Genomic DNA, 12,524 nt, shown 5'->3' on the forward strand with positions numbered 1-12,524 from the left:
CATATATATACATATGTATATATCATTAGAAAGGTATCGACGATGCGGTCATTATAAGACTAATGTTGAGTTCTTTCGACATTAGTTTAGTACAAATATCATTAAATCCATTTATAATAGTATTATAGAGGGGTGTTTAGTTGTTTATATAACTAAAAGGTCATTAAGTAATTATGGAGGGTAGTTTTTGAAAATTCAATTAGTATAAATAAGAGCCTTGGGCTATCATATTTCTTGCACCATTCTCTTGATTCAAGAGTCTTTCTCTCCTTATCCCCCGAGCATTTCGGTCCCTCGTGATTCGACTTCTCTTTCTGTAGCTTAGTATAGTAAGGCGAGCGCTGAAGCGCTGCACGAATCTTTCTTAGAAAGATTCAGCGACGAAGTTCTGCCCCTGCAGAGCCCGACTCCTAGCTAAAACCCCCTTGTAAGTAAGTTATGCTTACCTTATTTTAATATAGCTTATATTTAAAATTAGTATTGTTATTATGAACTTATAATAAATATTTGAGCTATTATTATAACTTATATAAGTGTCGTTATAATATTTTTTTTTAACTACTCGCGGTACGGGGAATCTGGTTTAAAGGGCCGCATAGGGTTGTTGGATTTCAGAAGTGCTATATGCCAAAATGGTCCTGCCCTCCGGTGTTTTATGTCTGGCCCCTGTCTGTACATAGTGGTTGGAAAATATTGTTTAACGCTTATATAATAATAATAATAATAATAATAATAATAAGACTAATAGTTGGTCACGGTAAATATTAGACTAAAATTTAGCGATAATAATGCTAGGTTTCGTCGAAGGAAAATAGAATCGTTAGAAGCAAGCGCTGCCCGATTTTGGAATCATCACCTTAACAAGTGAGTGCATAGTTACTTTCAACTTACACATAGATATGAAGTATTTTATATAAATTACGTGCTATGTGTGCATATTATCTGAATACTTGCTATCTATGCTAGATGAACGTTGTTATACATGTTTTCAATGATTTAAACTGTATATGTATTTTATATCTACGAAAATGTTGGGGTAAAACATGGGTAGATGCAATAGGTGATGTGTGATAAAATGATGAGAGGCCTCGATGTTGATGTTGTTGATTCTGTCATCTAGCGGAGTATGGATGACGACCACGGACTCTTCTAGACAGTCCAGTGGAACACTAGCAGGCTCGCAACCTGTAGGTGTTTGTGAACGATATGTTCACCGGTGTACTTCATCCCCCACATGGTTGCCTTTAGGACATTTATTGCTGAGGAATCCCCTTAGCAGTAGTGTCCGTCCCGATGATGATCCTTAGGCTAGGTCCCTTATGATAGGTGTTTAGGGACGTAAAGTGAGGATAACGGGAACGGGTAATCGGGTTATTGTTGATCGATGAAATTAATAAACTTATTTATTGTGGGTTGAAAACCCTATGTGCTCACCAGACTCCCAAGCCTGACCCACTCAGTTTTATGTATTACAGGTAGTGGCGCATGAGCATAGGTGTGATGTTTTGGACGAGGGATTACGGATATAGGCCTGTAGATATGAAATAATGTAGTAAGGCTTATATTGTACTGTTTATGCTTTTGATATGTACGAACATGACATCCCAAGTCTTTTAATGAAATACATTTCTATGGAAATGCTTTTGATAAATCTTTATCATATTTTTGTTTTGGGACAAATTCCGCAACACTTTCATTTAAAATGTAACTCTGATTTTTAAACAAAGCATAAACAAACCGGTCTTTTCTGGCCGTGATTTTGGGGATGTCACACTTAGGGACTTTGGGCCCTTGTTGGGCCATAAGCTTTTATGTTATGGGCATTATCATTTGGGCTTCATGACTAGTAGCATTAGGGCCTTGATGGGCTAGGCCTAATAACTCGAGGAACAAGTAACTTTTCCCTTAAGCCCAGGATTTAGGGTTTGGACTCATCAATGTCTACTAAATCATTATATCGCACTTCGCCTTTAACATATTTCGTGTTTGGAAGCTTGGTAAAATTTCCACCATGGTGTAGCTTTATGGTGAACATTGTTGGTACACGCTCTACAAGATACAAAAAAAAACATTAAGTAAAAAATTGTCAGATGTTTGTATTTTTTACTCTGTTCTTCAAATCATCAAGAAACCAAAGAAAATTTTGTAAACAGCGGATAAGTGAAACTAACCATTTTCATTTGTGATGTCATACGTCTCAGCTTTTGGCCTAATCGCCCACATTACGAACACCATTTACAGCTGAAAAGCAATAACAAGTAAACACCTTGGACCAAATCTTGATTAGGGTTTTTGCGTTCAAATTGAATAACGAAGAAGATGGAAGTGGAAGAGGCAACTAAAATATATTTTATTTTTGTGTAATATGACACTAAGACGATAACAACTGGGTTTAGTTCAGGAATTGCAAAAATGGTCCCTCAAGTAAAAAGACATTTATTCCGTTGTGTGCAACACACGTGAGGGGTTTAACAGCCACAAGCAAACGGAAGTTAACTCCATGGACTCGTTCCACACACAAACCTCTCAATAAGGACCAAAAATCCAATTTTTAAAAGGTTTGGACCATATCCACAAAAAATGACAAACCACATGGACCATTTTTACGTTGTTGTCTTTTAAGTGCTTTGGAGTGTTCTTGGTACACCTTAGATAAGAATGAACTCATTGAAGAGGCATTGGGTGCTTTGGAGCTTGTAGATCCAGACCTTGTTCACCTTGATCTTTCTTCTAGAGGTATAATGTTTGAATCTTGATGATGAAATTGTTAGTTCTAGCTAGTTTTGGGTGTTATGAGCTTTTGGTCACTTTAAGTGCATAAAGTTTAGATCTTGAAAGTTTGTGACCTTGTTATGGATAAATTGGAAACTTTATCCATCTAAACATCATTTTGATTCACATTTGAAGGTTGGAGATTTGGACTTAATGAATTAAGTTGAAAAAGATGCACTTTTGGGTCCCTTTGAGAATTAAAGACTAGATCTTGTTTGTTGGGACCATTCTAATTGGTAAAGTTGGAAACTTTATCCACTATGGAGCTATTAGGAACCATAAAACTATGATCTTGGTCCTTCTCTCCCTTGCATGCAAGAGTTGTGATGTCTTAATGGATTAATAAGTTAGAGTTTTAGCTTTTGGACATTCCCTAGCCATGGAAAGTCATAAAGGTGGAAACTTTATGACTTAAGACAATGTTTTGAGGCTATATCTGAGTTTAGGTGAAAAACAATTAAGGTATTAAGTGCTTAATGGAACGGATGGAACCAGATCGAGTACATTGGGCGTAATTTTCATACGTTGGGCATACTAAACCATTCCGGGTACACTGGGCATAAGTTGAGTATGCAGGACGTACTCAACCAACCATGGACTTTGACTTTTGTTGACTCTGTTGACTGTTGAATTTTTGACCGGGTCAAACTTGAGGATTTTGGGCTATTGATTAAGATGTTATCTAGTTCTGGTGTTAGTGGATTCACAGGAGCAAGCAGTGCAAAAGGGAGCATATCGTAGTCTTTCAAGGTTCTTCGGTTCAGGTGAGTTTTCCTCACTGTACTTGTGGGTCGAAGACACAAATGCCGACCCAGTAGGTTATGTATCTTGGTGTATAGGATGTTGCTATGTTGCAGTAATTTGTTAGATCTATATCCTGGTAAGTAGGATGTTGTTATGCGGTAGTGATTTGTAAATCTGTCTGTTATTTGTTTATTGGCTATATGTTTATCTGTTGCATATGTCGACGTAGTGTGGTTAGGTTGAGACTGTACTGCTTTGTGTTGCTAGTCAACAAACCCGGTAATGTTTATATCAATATGTTGTTATGGTTTATTGGGTTGAGGCGGACCTATTGGTACTAAAGGCCAAGATACCCAGGTCGATGTGGGTAGACTGAAGGCCTGCGAGGAGGTCCAGTCAGGCCGAAGGCCTGAAGAGCAGTCCAGATAGGTTGTAGGTCTGGTGCGGCGGCTTAGTCATGTTGAAGGCTCTGAGATCGGTCCAGATAGTCTGTAGGTCGGTGCGACAGTCCAGTCATGTTGAAGGCTTTGTATGCATGTTGTTGTTTGTTATGTTATATGGTGGTGCTTTGGTGGAACTCACTAAGCTTTGTGCTTACAGTTGCTTGTTATGGTTTCAGGTACTTAAGATGATCGGAAAAAACAAAGGCTTGATCGTACACATCTTCCTGGTTTATGTCACTAGGTCTTAGGAAACTCTGATTTTGAAATAATGTTTTTGAAACAATGACTCATTTTGTAAAAAATTATGGTTAATGGTTGATTTTGAATTTTTTTTTTTTTTAATTTTTGGAGTGTTACATGTTCCATTTAATCCTAAAATCAATTCCATTTAATCTTTGATTAATTCTTAATTAAATAATATTATTTCTAATTAATAAATTATTCTCATAAAATATTAATAAATTATTTATTTTGATTTCTAGTTAATTTATTAATCATATAATAAATTAATAAATCAGTCTCTCTCTCCTAATGAAATTTCAGTCTATTACAAAGTTTGAGGGCAACCCAAAAGGACTTTACTATTAATTCAAGATTATACTAATTTAGTTATTGGTTTAGACACTTGATCCAACAAATCTTCACCCTCACGATTTCCTCATTTATGATTTCTTTTACTTTGATATTTTGTGATAGTATGTATTTGGATGGTTTTGAAACATGTGATGTTTGGGGTTGATGAACTGAAAAATGAAATTTTACTTATGGTTTTTGGGATGTTACACATATACTTGCCCACCTGTATGTGATATTGTATATCTATCATGCTTTCGGTTCTTAATTACTATCTCTACCATTGTAATATTTGGATTTTGATTTGTGGGTGTAATTTTGAATTCATTGAGCACATGGTAAAGACGGAGAAAGAGGATACGAAAAACAGATTCTACGAAGTTTTAATTTATGATTTCATACAAACTTCTTTGAACATTCACAAATATCTTTGTATATTAATAGATTTCAAGGTGGACAAAGGGTATTCATGGAGGGCGGAAGTAGGAGATATGCTCTATCTGAAAATCCTACGCCAAGATCTACAAATAGAGAGACAAATGATCTAGGTATTATTATATTTGTTTAGCTGAACTGGCGCATCATTTGACTTAAACGAATTTTGCCTTATTATTAAGGGTTCTAAACATTTTTATGTGCTTTTATCAAAAAAAATTTTATCTTGTTCACTAATTCTTACACATTCTTTCTCATACCAGGAATCCCAAAAAAATGAATCATCAAAATGGAGGAATGAGAAGCATAGTTTATATTAGACCTGACAAACGTGTTGCGTCGTGTCCGGTTCGTGTCGTATCAAGACATTAAACGGGTTGAAAAGGCTTGACCCTAACCTGGCCCGTTTAATTATCGTGACATGCCGAGTCAACCTATTTATGTTCGTGTCGGTGTTGTGTCGGGTTTTGGGTTAAGGTTTAGACCTTGTAAATATGTTGCGTCATGTCGTGTTGAAATATTTTAAAGGTTGGGAAGTAGGAGTTGTTGAAGCAAAAAGGAAAAAGTGAAATATTGGAGTTATAAGATAGAATGACAAAATTTATAGTAAGTTTAGAAGGAAAAATGAAAAGAGTTAAAGTTGAGGAGCAAAAGGGATAGGTGGTGAGGATAATTAAAATCAAGTAACTTTGAAAATTTGAATCTTACTTCTAGTTATTGAGTTTGGCCCACTACAAGTCTATAAGATATAATATATTTATAAAAATATGAAATTTATAATAAATAATATATATAATTAAACGGGTCATATTCGAGTCATATTTGAGTTGAAAGTCTTGACCCTAACCCTACCCGTTTAATTATCGTGTCGTGTCGTGTCAACCCGTTTACATAAACGTGTCGAAATCTCTGACCCTAACCCGCTAATTTCGTGTCAGGTTCGTGTCGGGTTTTCGTGTCGTGTCATGTTTTGCCACGTCTAGTTTATATATGAATTCAATAGATGCATCATTCGTTGACCATGTTTAATATCTAATCCGTTATGCATCATTTTCAAACCTATTTTCATTTATTTATTTCCATCTTTTTGATGCAATTTATTTTTCAGTTTAAGGTTCTTCAGGGTGGCTGTTAGTCACGGAAACAGTTCACGAAAGAAAATCCACAACTAAAAGATTTAGAAAGATCATATGTTTCTTTAAGCAATCCAAGGATCTAATATTTCACAAATGGAAGCAAGCAAGGAGCTATGACATCAAAATCCCTTTCCCTCCATGAAAGACTATCATCATCAACTGCAATTGCACAGCAAAATCATGTACCTAAATCTGAGTTACATCAAGAACTTGATTGTAGTAATAAAATAAAGGTACTTCTAATATACTTATAGCTTATTTGGGTTAGATGCAAGAAATATCAGTACGCTTACATTGAATTGTTTACTAATGACATCCTACTTTGAACATTCAAATTAACTTAAGGACCAAGATTGTCTTTTTCCGATAATATAATGTTGTCATAATGAAACAAAGTTGGTATTTGTTTCGTATTGTATGCTAACAAATGATATGATTGAAGCGGGATTGAGAATGACATAACTCCAATGGTGGGTTCCACATTAAGGAGTAGTGAACCCATGCAAGCTAACAACTTTCTTGGGTTACAAGGCTGGGATGACTCACATTGTCAAGAAGCTGACAAACCTAGATCAGGTAAGGATTTGACCAGTGAACTTTGACTAAAGGTGAGGACCTGTACCATTCTTTTTTTTTTTAATTGTGAATATGATTAAGATACTAAAAACATTATAATTTGGCATATTTTTTTTAATATTTTTTTGGATCTATTTTAAAACTAGTATTTGGTGTATTTATGATTGGCATTTTGGATTTTCAAGCAATAATACTTCATGATCCATATGAAGCCCTTTGAAGTTGGTCGGGCTATTTAAATAAGGTCTCATTTTCTATGATCAAATCTATATATTGTAATATCGTGGGGATTTGTTGGGTGGTTATCAAATATATATATATATATATATATATATATATATATATATATATATATATATATATATATATATATATATATATATATATATATGCTTTCAGACGGAAGATTAGAAAGAGTTGGATCCCTACAACTTCAATCGTAGCTGTAGGTGATGAAATTTTGTAAGTTTCTTGATTAATATTATTATCATTATTATTATTAGATTGCCATTTATTATGTGTTGACTAATGTTGATGATTTGACATATATCAGGTTTGGAATGGTGGAGGGTCAATTAAGTCATTTATAGGGAATCTAATGAGGTAACTGGACTACTAGAATTATAATTTTATTAAAAAAAGTGTATTCTACAAATTTTAATTTGAAATGTAATAATGACATCATAATATAATTTGTTTTTGGATTATATATATTTTTCATGTAACCAAATTGTTGATATATGAAAAGCTTTTTGATCCATTGGTAATTACTAATTAAATAAAAATTTAAATCTAAAGGTTGAAAAAGTTATAATGTGTGTGTTTGTTTTTTACAGATAAAGTGTAGGAATGTAATTGTTCTTTCCACAACAAATGTGATTGTGTTTGACTAGTAATGAGATTCTTTGACATATTCAAAATTATTAGCAACTATGAGATCATTTGTATCTAAACATTTCACAACGTCCCTCTCAGATGTATGAATGTATTTCATTAGTTAACAAAGGTCAAACTTTTGCTCTTATTTTGAAAAATCACATTCATAACTCCAAAATATGTTTCACTTTGTAGGTAGAAGTTCCTCAACCTTTTATCAAAGCTTTGTTTTGAATTCCCAAATTTCAACATAGGTATGAATTCTTTTTAACTATTTCTCAAAAAGCATAATTATATTTGTTTCTTGATATATATATATATATATATATATATATATATATATATATATATATATATATATATATATATATATATATATATATATATATATATAAAATTAAGGATGTTATCGCAAATCAAGAACATGGGCACTGACAATAACTTTGGAAGGGAAGGTAGTCACTAATGAGTTTAAACAAATTCCATGTACATAATCTTTCTCTTTGCCTCTTTTTCATTTTCATATTTTTATAAATTTAACATAGAATTAGAATTATGGATCCGGTTTTCTCGAGCGAAGGTTGGTGATGTGTGTGACATACGATTAAGGTAGAAGTATAAGGTAAATTACATTAGATAAGAACATACTTTACCCTTTTTACCAATATGGAAAAATCTCATATAGCGATGTACTTTCATTTTTTCTATTATTAAAGAATTGGCAATTTCTTAGGATGTCATAAATTTATGTTTCTTGAATAGGTAGTTTGTTTTGGGGGAACTCTTTCATTTTATGATTGTTTACTGATGTTCGTCAATGTAATGAAATATGTGTTGCTTAAAAATGTATTTCGTAGTATACATCGATATATGTATATATTGTTTTCAACCAATAAATATAAGTATACATTCTAAAAGAACAAACGTCTTAGACAAACTTTATATGCTAGACAACGGTAACATGCCTTAAATACAAATCACAATATTCATCCTATGACACATGAAGTGCATTTGTCTATACATCATACTGGCTGAAAAACTAATTAGAATCTACCAACAAATGTTACAGATTATTAAAAACGACGCATGAAGACATCAACCAAAAAAAAAACCGATGCGTGCCAGTGGCGCGTCGGGTCTTCATCTAGTTCCAATTGATAGAGTCAAACACGTGTGTGTATTTGATATCATTGCACCAAAATCAACACAACTGTTTTTTAATTGTATTATTCCTTGAAAAAGGGTAAGATAGGTTTTTTGTTAATGAGATTTCAGCACACGTTTACCAAAGAAAAAGCTAAACTTAAGCTAAACTTTACCCTAACGGTGCAACACCACACAAGGTCATCATGTGAAAGCGAAATTGTAGAACACCAACGGCCAAAAAAGTTTACATGTGTTTGATTTCACAACAGGGCAGCATATGCACTTACCTATAGAAGTGACATTTTGACTCACTTACATATGAAGTAGTCAATTCGTGATATATTTCATTTTTAATGGATCAAATGAGCGAAATAACAAAACTAACTACGTTAAAGGGGTCAAATGGTTAAAATTGTCCAAAAATGTATTTTTACACCATTTAACCTCCTACAACATTTTAGAGAAAAAAAACCGGTTAGTATTATAATAATATAAATTGTGTAATTCTATTTAACACATTAATTATATAAAAGGACGTGCAAAAAGCATTTTGAGTCGACATAATCTGCACGTAACAACACTTATTCAACCCCTCTCAGCTTTTTCCATCTAAACATGAAAAGCTTTGGTAACACAACATTAGGGTTATACCTGCTTACTAGCCTGCCAAGAGAAGTGAACGTTATCCATTCTTGGTCAATAACTTGGTTAGATGTAGTAACTGCTTCCTATCTTTTCATATGATCATATGTCAAAATTTTAATTTTAAATGATGTAAGAAATAACAAGTACCATGAACCTATAGAATGTTAAATCATATTTACATTTTACATGTAGTACTTAACTGGTTTCAGGTTTTGGTTAGCACCTTCCTTGCTCTCTGTAATTAAACACTACTTTGATATTGACCTTCCCATTTTGGCCATGGAACCGGTTGCTCTTATACCATTTTTATGTTTAGGCATGAAGATTAATTTTGTAAATTAGTTGTGTCTTCAAATGGAATTATCATTTATAATCATCGGCTTTCTGTATGTTCGTTTCTTTTTTATGAGTGGCACGCATGTGATGCATCATAAGTGCCATGAAAACCATGTTATGCTCAAAGTTCATCAAAGTTTTGTTGTAAGTTAAATATTTAAAACACCCCTCAAACTTGACAAGATAAAGATATATAGTGGATGAAAATCAATGTCATCAATATTTTGATGGATTACAAATGGGGAATATCCTGTATTTATTCAACGTTGAATAGTAAATTTGACAATCAACCATCATTAACTTCGTCATTTTCAAAGACTTAGAGAGCATCCACCATTGAGCTTTTTTAAGAGCTTATTGGGTCAAAATAAGTTTAAAAAAAAAACTATTTGAGAGATTTTTCATCCCAAAGTTTGTTCCACATAGCTTGTAAATTTACAAGCTCAATCAATAGAGGTTTTTTCATATTTTTAATACTATGTTACTCATGTCTTTTACAAACTGATATTAGTAGAATTCATAAATAAGCTTTGTGAAAAAACTAATCTGACTGTGGATGTAGTCCAGTTGTGGATGCTCTTACTATAGTTGATACCAAGTATGAATTGAACTAGATCATATATTAAGTTACACCACGTTCAGGCAATTGAATGTTTTTGGTCTTTCCCGCTATGCATTTGGTAACTAAATCATCCAGTTCCCACTAACTTGCTACATAATCATCTTCAACCTCCTTTCACCTTAACTTGCTTCTAACTAGCACATAAATGTAGTTATACTTATACATAATCATGATAGTCTACGGATTCTTTTTATGCATGAATAACCTATTTACACAAGGGTTTTAATCATTCTATCAGATTTGCACCAGGTAAGTAGGTCAATAAAACACCCTTCACCATCTCATAAAAGGGCATTTTAACCACATTGGATTGATCGCACAAAAGAACAAAATCTAAATGAAAACAATCTTAATAATAGTTGGCAGTAACAACAGTACAAGGTAAAAACTTACCCTTGTGATAGACAGCATCGTGAATCGATCGCCAGTCCTCATAAACCCTAATTTTCCACCAGCATACGTAGCCACAATTTCGAAATCACCATCATCGCTTATGAATGGATTAGCCGAAACAAGACCTTTCGACTTGGATCCTTGAAAAGAACACTCAGTTGCCATTGTTTAGGAGTCCCACATCGGATGGAGCATATGAAAGGGAAGAGGGGTGGTGTGATATAAAAAGAGGCGAAGGGGTAACGGATTAAGCATCTTTGCGCTTGGGGCAATGACGCAGCTAATGAGGTAATAACCGAGGCGCGTCAATTGCTGGTTGAAAACTATTTCCAAACCCCCTCCTTGGCCTTGGGTCTCCCTTGGCCATCGAGAATTTCTGGAAGGACTCCCTTTATCGGCTAAAGTCCTACAATTCCCAGTAAAAAAAAATTGATTCTCTTAATTTCTCCATAAACACGGCTAATTAAGTTATAATATTGTGGTAATAGGTTAATTCTGCATAAGATAATAATATATTATAATAGCATTAATATTGTAATATAAGTTCATTTTTTTATATGTACGTTGTGCATGTATATTATTATTGATTGGATTCATTCACCAGATAAAACAATAAACATAACTCCTTTGAGCAATGCTTTAAAATCTGGTTCGAATCGGTCAAACCTAAAAATCGGGACGAGAGCGGTTTAACAATGATCGGTTTTATGTCGGTTTTTAGACCGAACTGAACCAAACTGTTTCTTTTAAAACCAGGTTGAAGTGGTATATTGTATTTGGATAGTTGGATTTCACTTACCTGTTACAAAACAATTTATTTCCAAAACATAATAAATAGTGTGATTGATCAGGTTATTATCCAGAGTGTACACAACTTGAAGGCTGATGCACACCACCACCATATGTAGAATGGTGGTCGAACCGGAAACGGTTATCAAAACCGGTTCAACTAAAAATCGGTTTTTAAAACATTGTCTTTTAGTTGGAGTATCTCACTTTATAATGATTATGTATCTCGATTAGAACAAAAATTGGAATCAACATTCAAAAACAAATTTCCATTTCTATTGACAGCCTGATTAAAAATAGGATGCACGTGTTTGATCTTAATACCTCATTTATAGGCTTTCAATCATCAAATGTTGGATTATCATTCATGTTTTGTATGTTCAAGACCACCTATTTGAAGTAGTCGTTCTATTACATGAGAGAGGCATGACTTTCAATATTTACCTCTTTTTACCCACTTCTAATGGAATTGTAGGGTTTATTGTTGGTATTGAGAGAGGGAGTGGTGCAAACGAAAGAAAAAAAAAAAAAGAAGAGACTGGACGACAAAAACCATGTCATCTGCGACATAATCGTTTTGTGTAATATGTACCCAATAATTTTAAAAATATTATTATAAGTCTCATATTGAATTGTACGTCATATGTACTAAAATATATATTTTTAGTATTGATTGTACCTTTTTAAGTTGTTTTTTTAGACTTAGCAAGTTTCTATTTTTTCTTGATTCAAGCTTTGTTGTTCTTTTCTATCTTGTATTTTTCTAAGATAATGAATCATAATATCTAAGTTTTGGATCATTTACCAAACTTTTGTTTTTTGTGCTTAAAAAGTGTCATTTAACTAAAATAATATGCAGAAAAACAGGTAAAACATAACAGATTTGTAAAATTGATAAGTTTTCTTGAAAATTTTATTTCATGGCAACTTGGAAATTTGATATCACAGATAACAAAGGCAAAAGTAGAAAAAGACTTGTAAAGTTCAGAAAACATATTTATGGTAAAATCCGATTTTTTTACAAACTTCAGGGCTTTT

At 33.2% G+C, this 12,524-nt stretch overlaps 2 long non-coding RNA genes and 1 other non-coding gene across 3 annotated transcripts; 2 read left to right on the top strand and 1 right to left on the bottom strand.

Moving 5' to 3' along the window:
• Nucleotides 1–252: 252 nt before the first annotated feature.
• Nucleotides 253–1,823, top strand: LOC145090561 (uncharacterized). The gene is made up of 3 exons (XR_013701650.1): nt 253–431; nt 796–864; nt 1,476–1,823. It is a non-coding gene; the product is annotated as an uncharacterized LOC145090561 (long non-coding RNA).
• Nucleotides 1,824–9,990: 8,167 nt separating this feature from the next.
• Nucleotides 9,991–11,109, bottom strand: LOC145087281 (uncharacterized). The gene is made up of 2 exons (XR_013700753.1): nt 10,698–11,109; nt 9,991–10,509 (listed from the first exon to the last, which is right to left on the bottom strand). It is a non-coding gene; the product is annotated as an uncharacterized LOC145087281 (long non-coding RNA).
• On the top strand, nt 10,951–11,103 carry LOC145091044 (U4 spliceosomal RNA). The gene has a single exon (XR_013701934.1). It is a non-coding gene; the product is annotated as a U4 spliceosomal RNA (small nuclear RNA).
• Nucleotides 11,110–12,524: the final 1,415 nt, after the last annotated feature.

Source organism: Lactuca serriola, chromosome 2, assembly GCF_051521515.1.
Source record: "Lactuca serriola cultivar US96UC23 chromosome 2, Lser_US96UC23_V15, whole genome shotgun sequence".
NCBI lineage: Eukaryota > Viridiplantae > Streptophyta > Magnoliopsida > Asterales > Asteraceae > Lactuca > Lactuca serriola.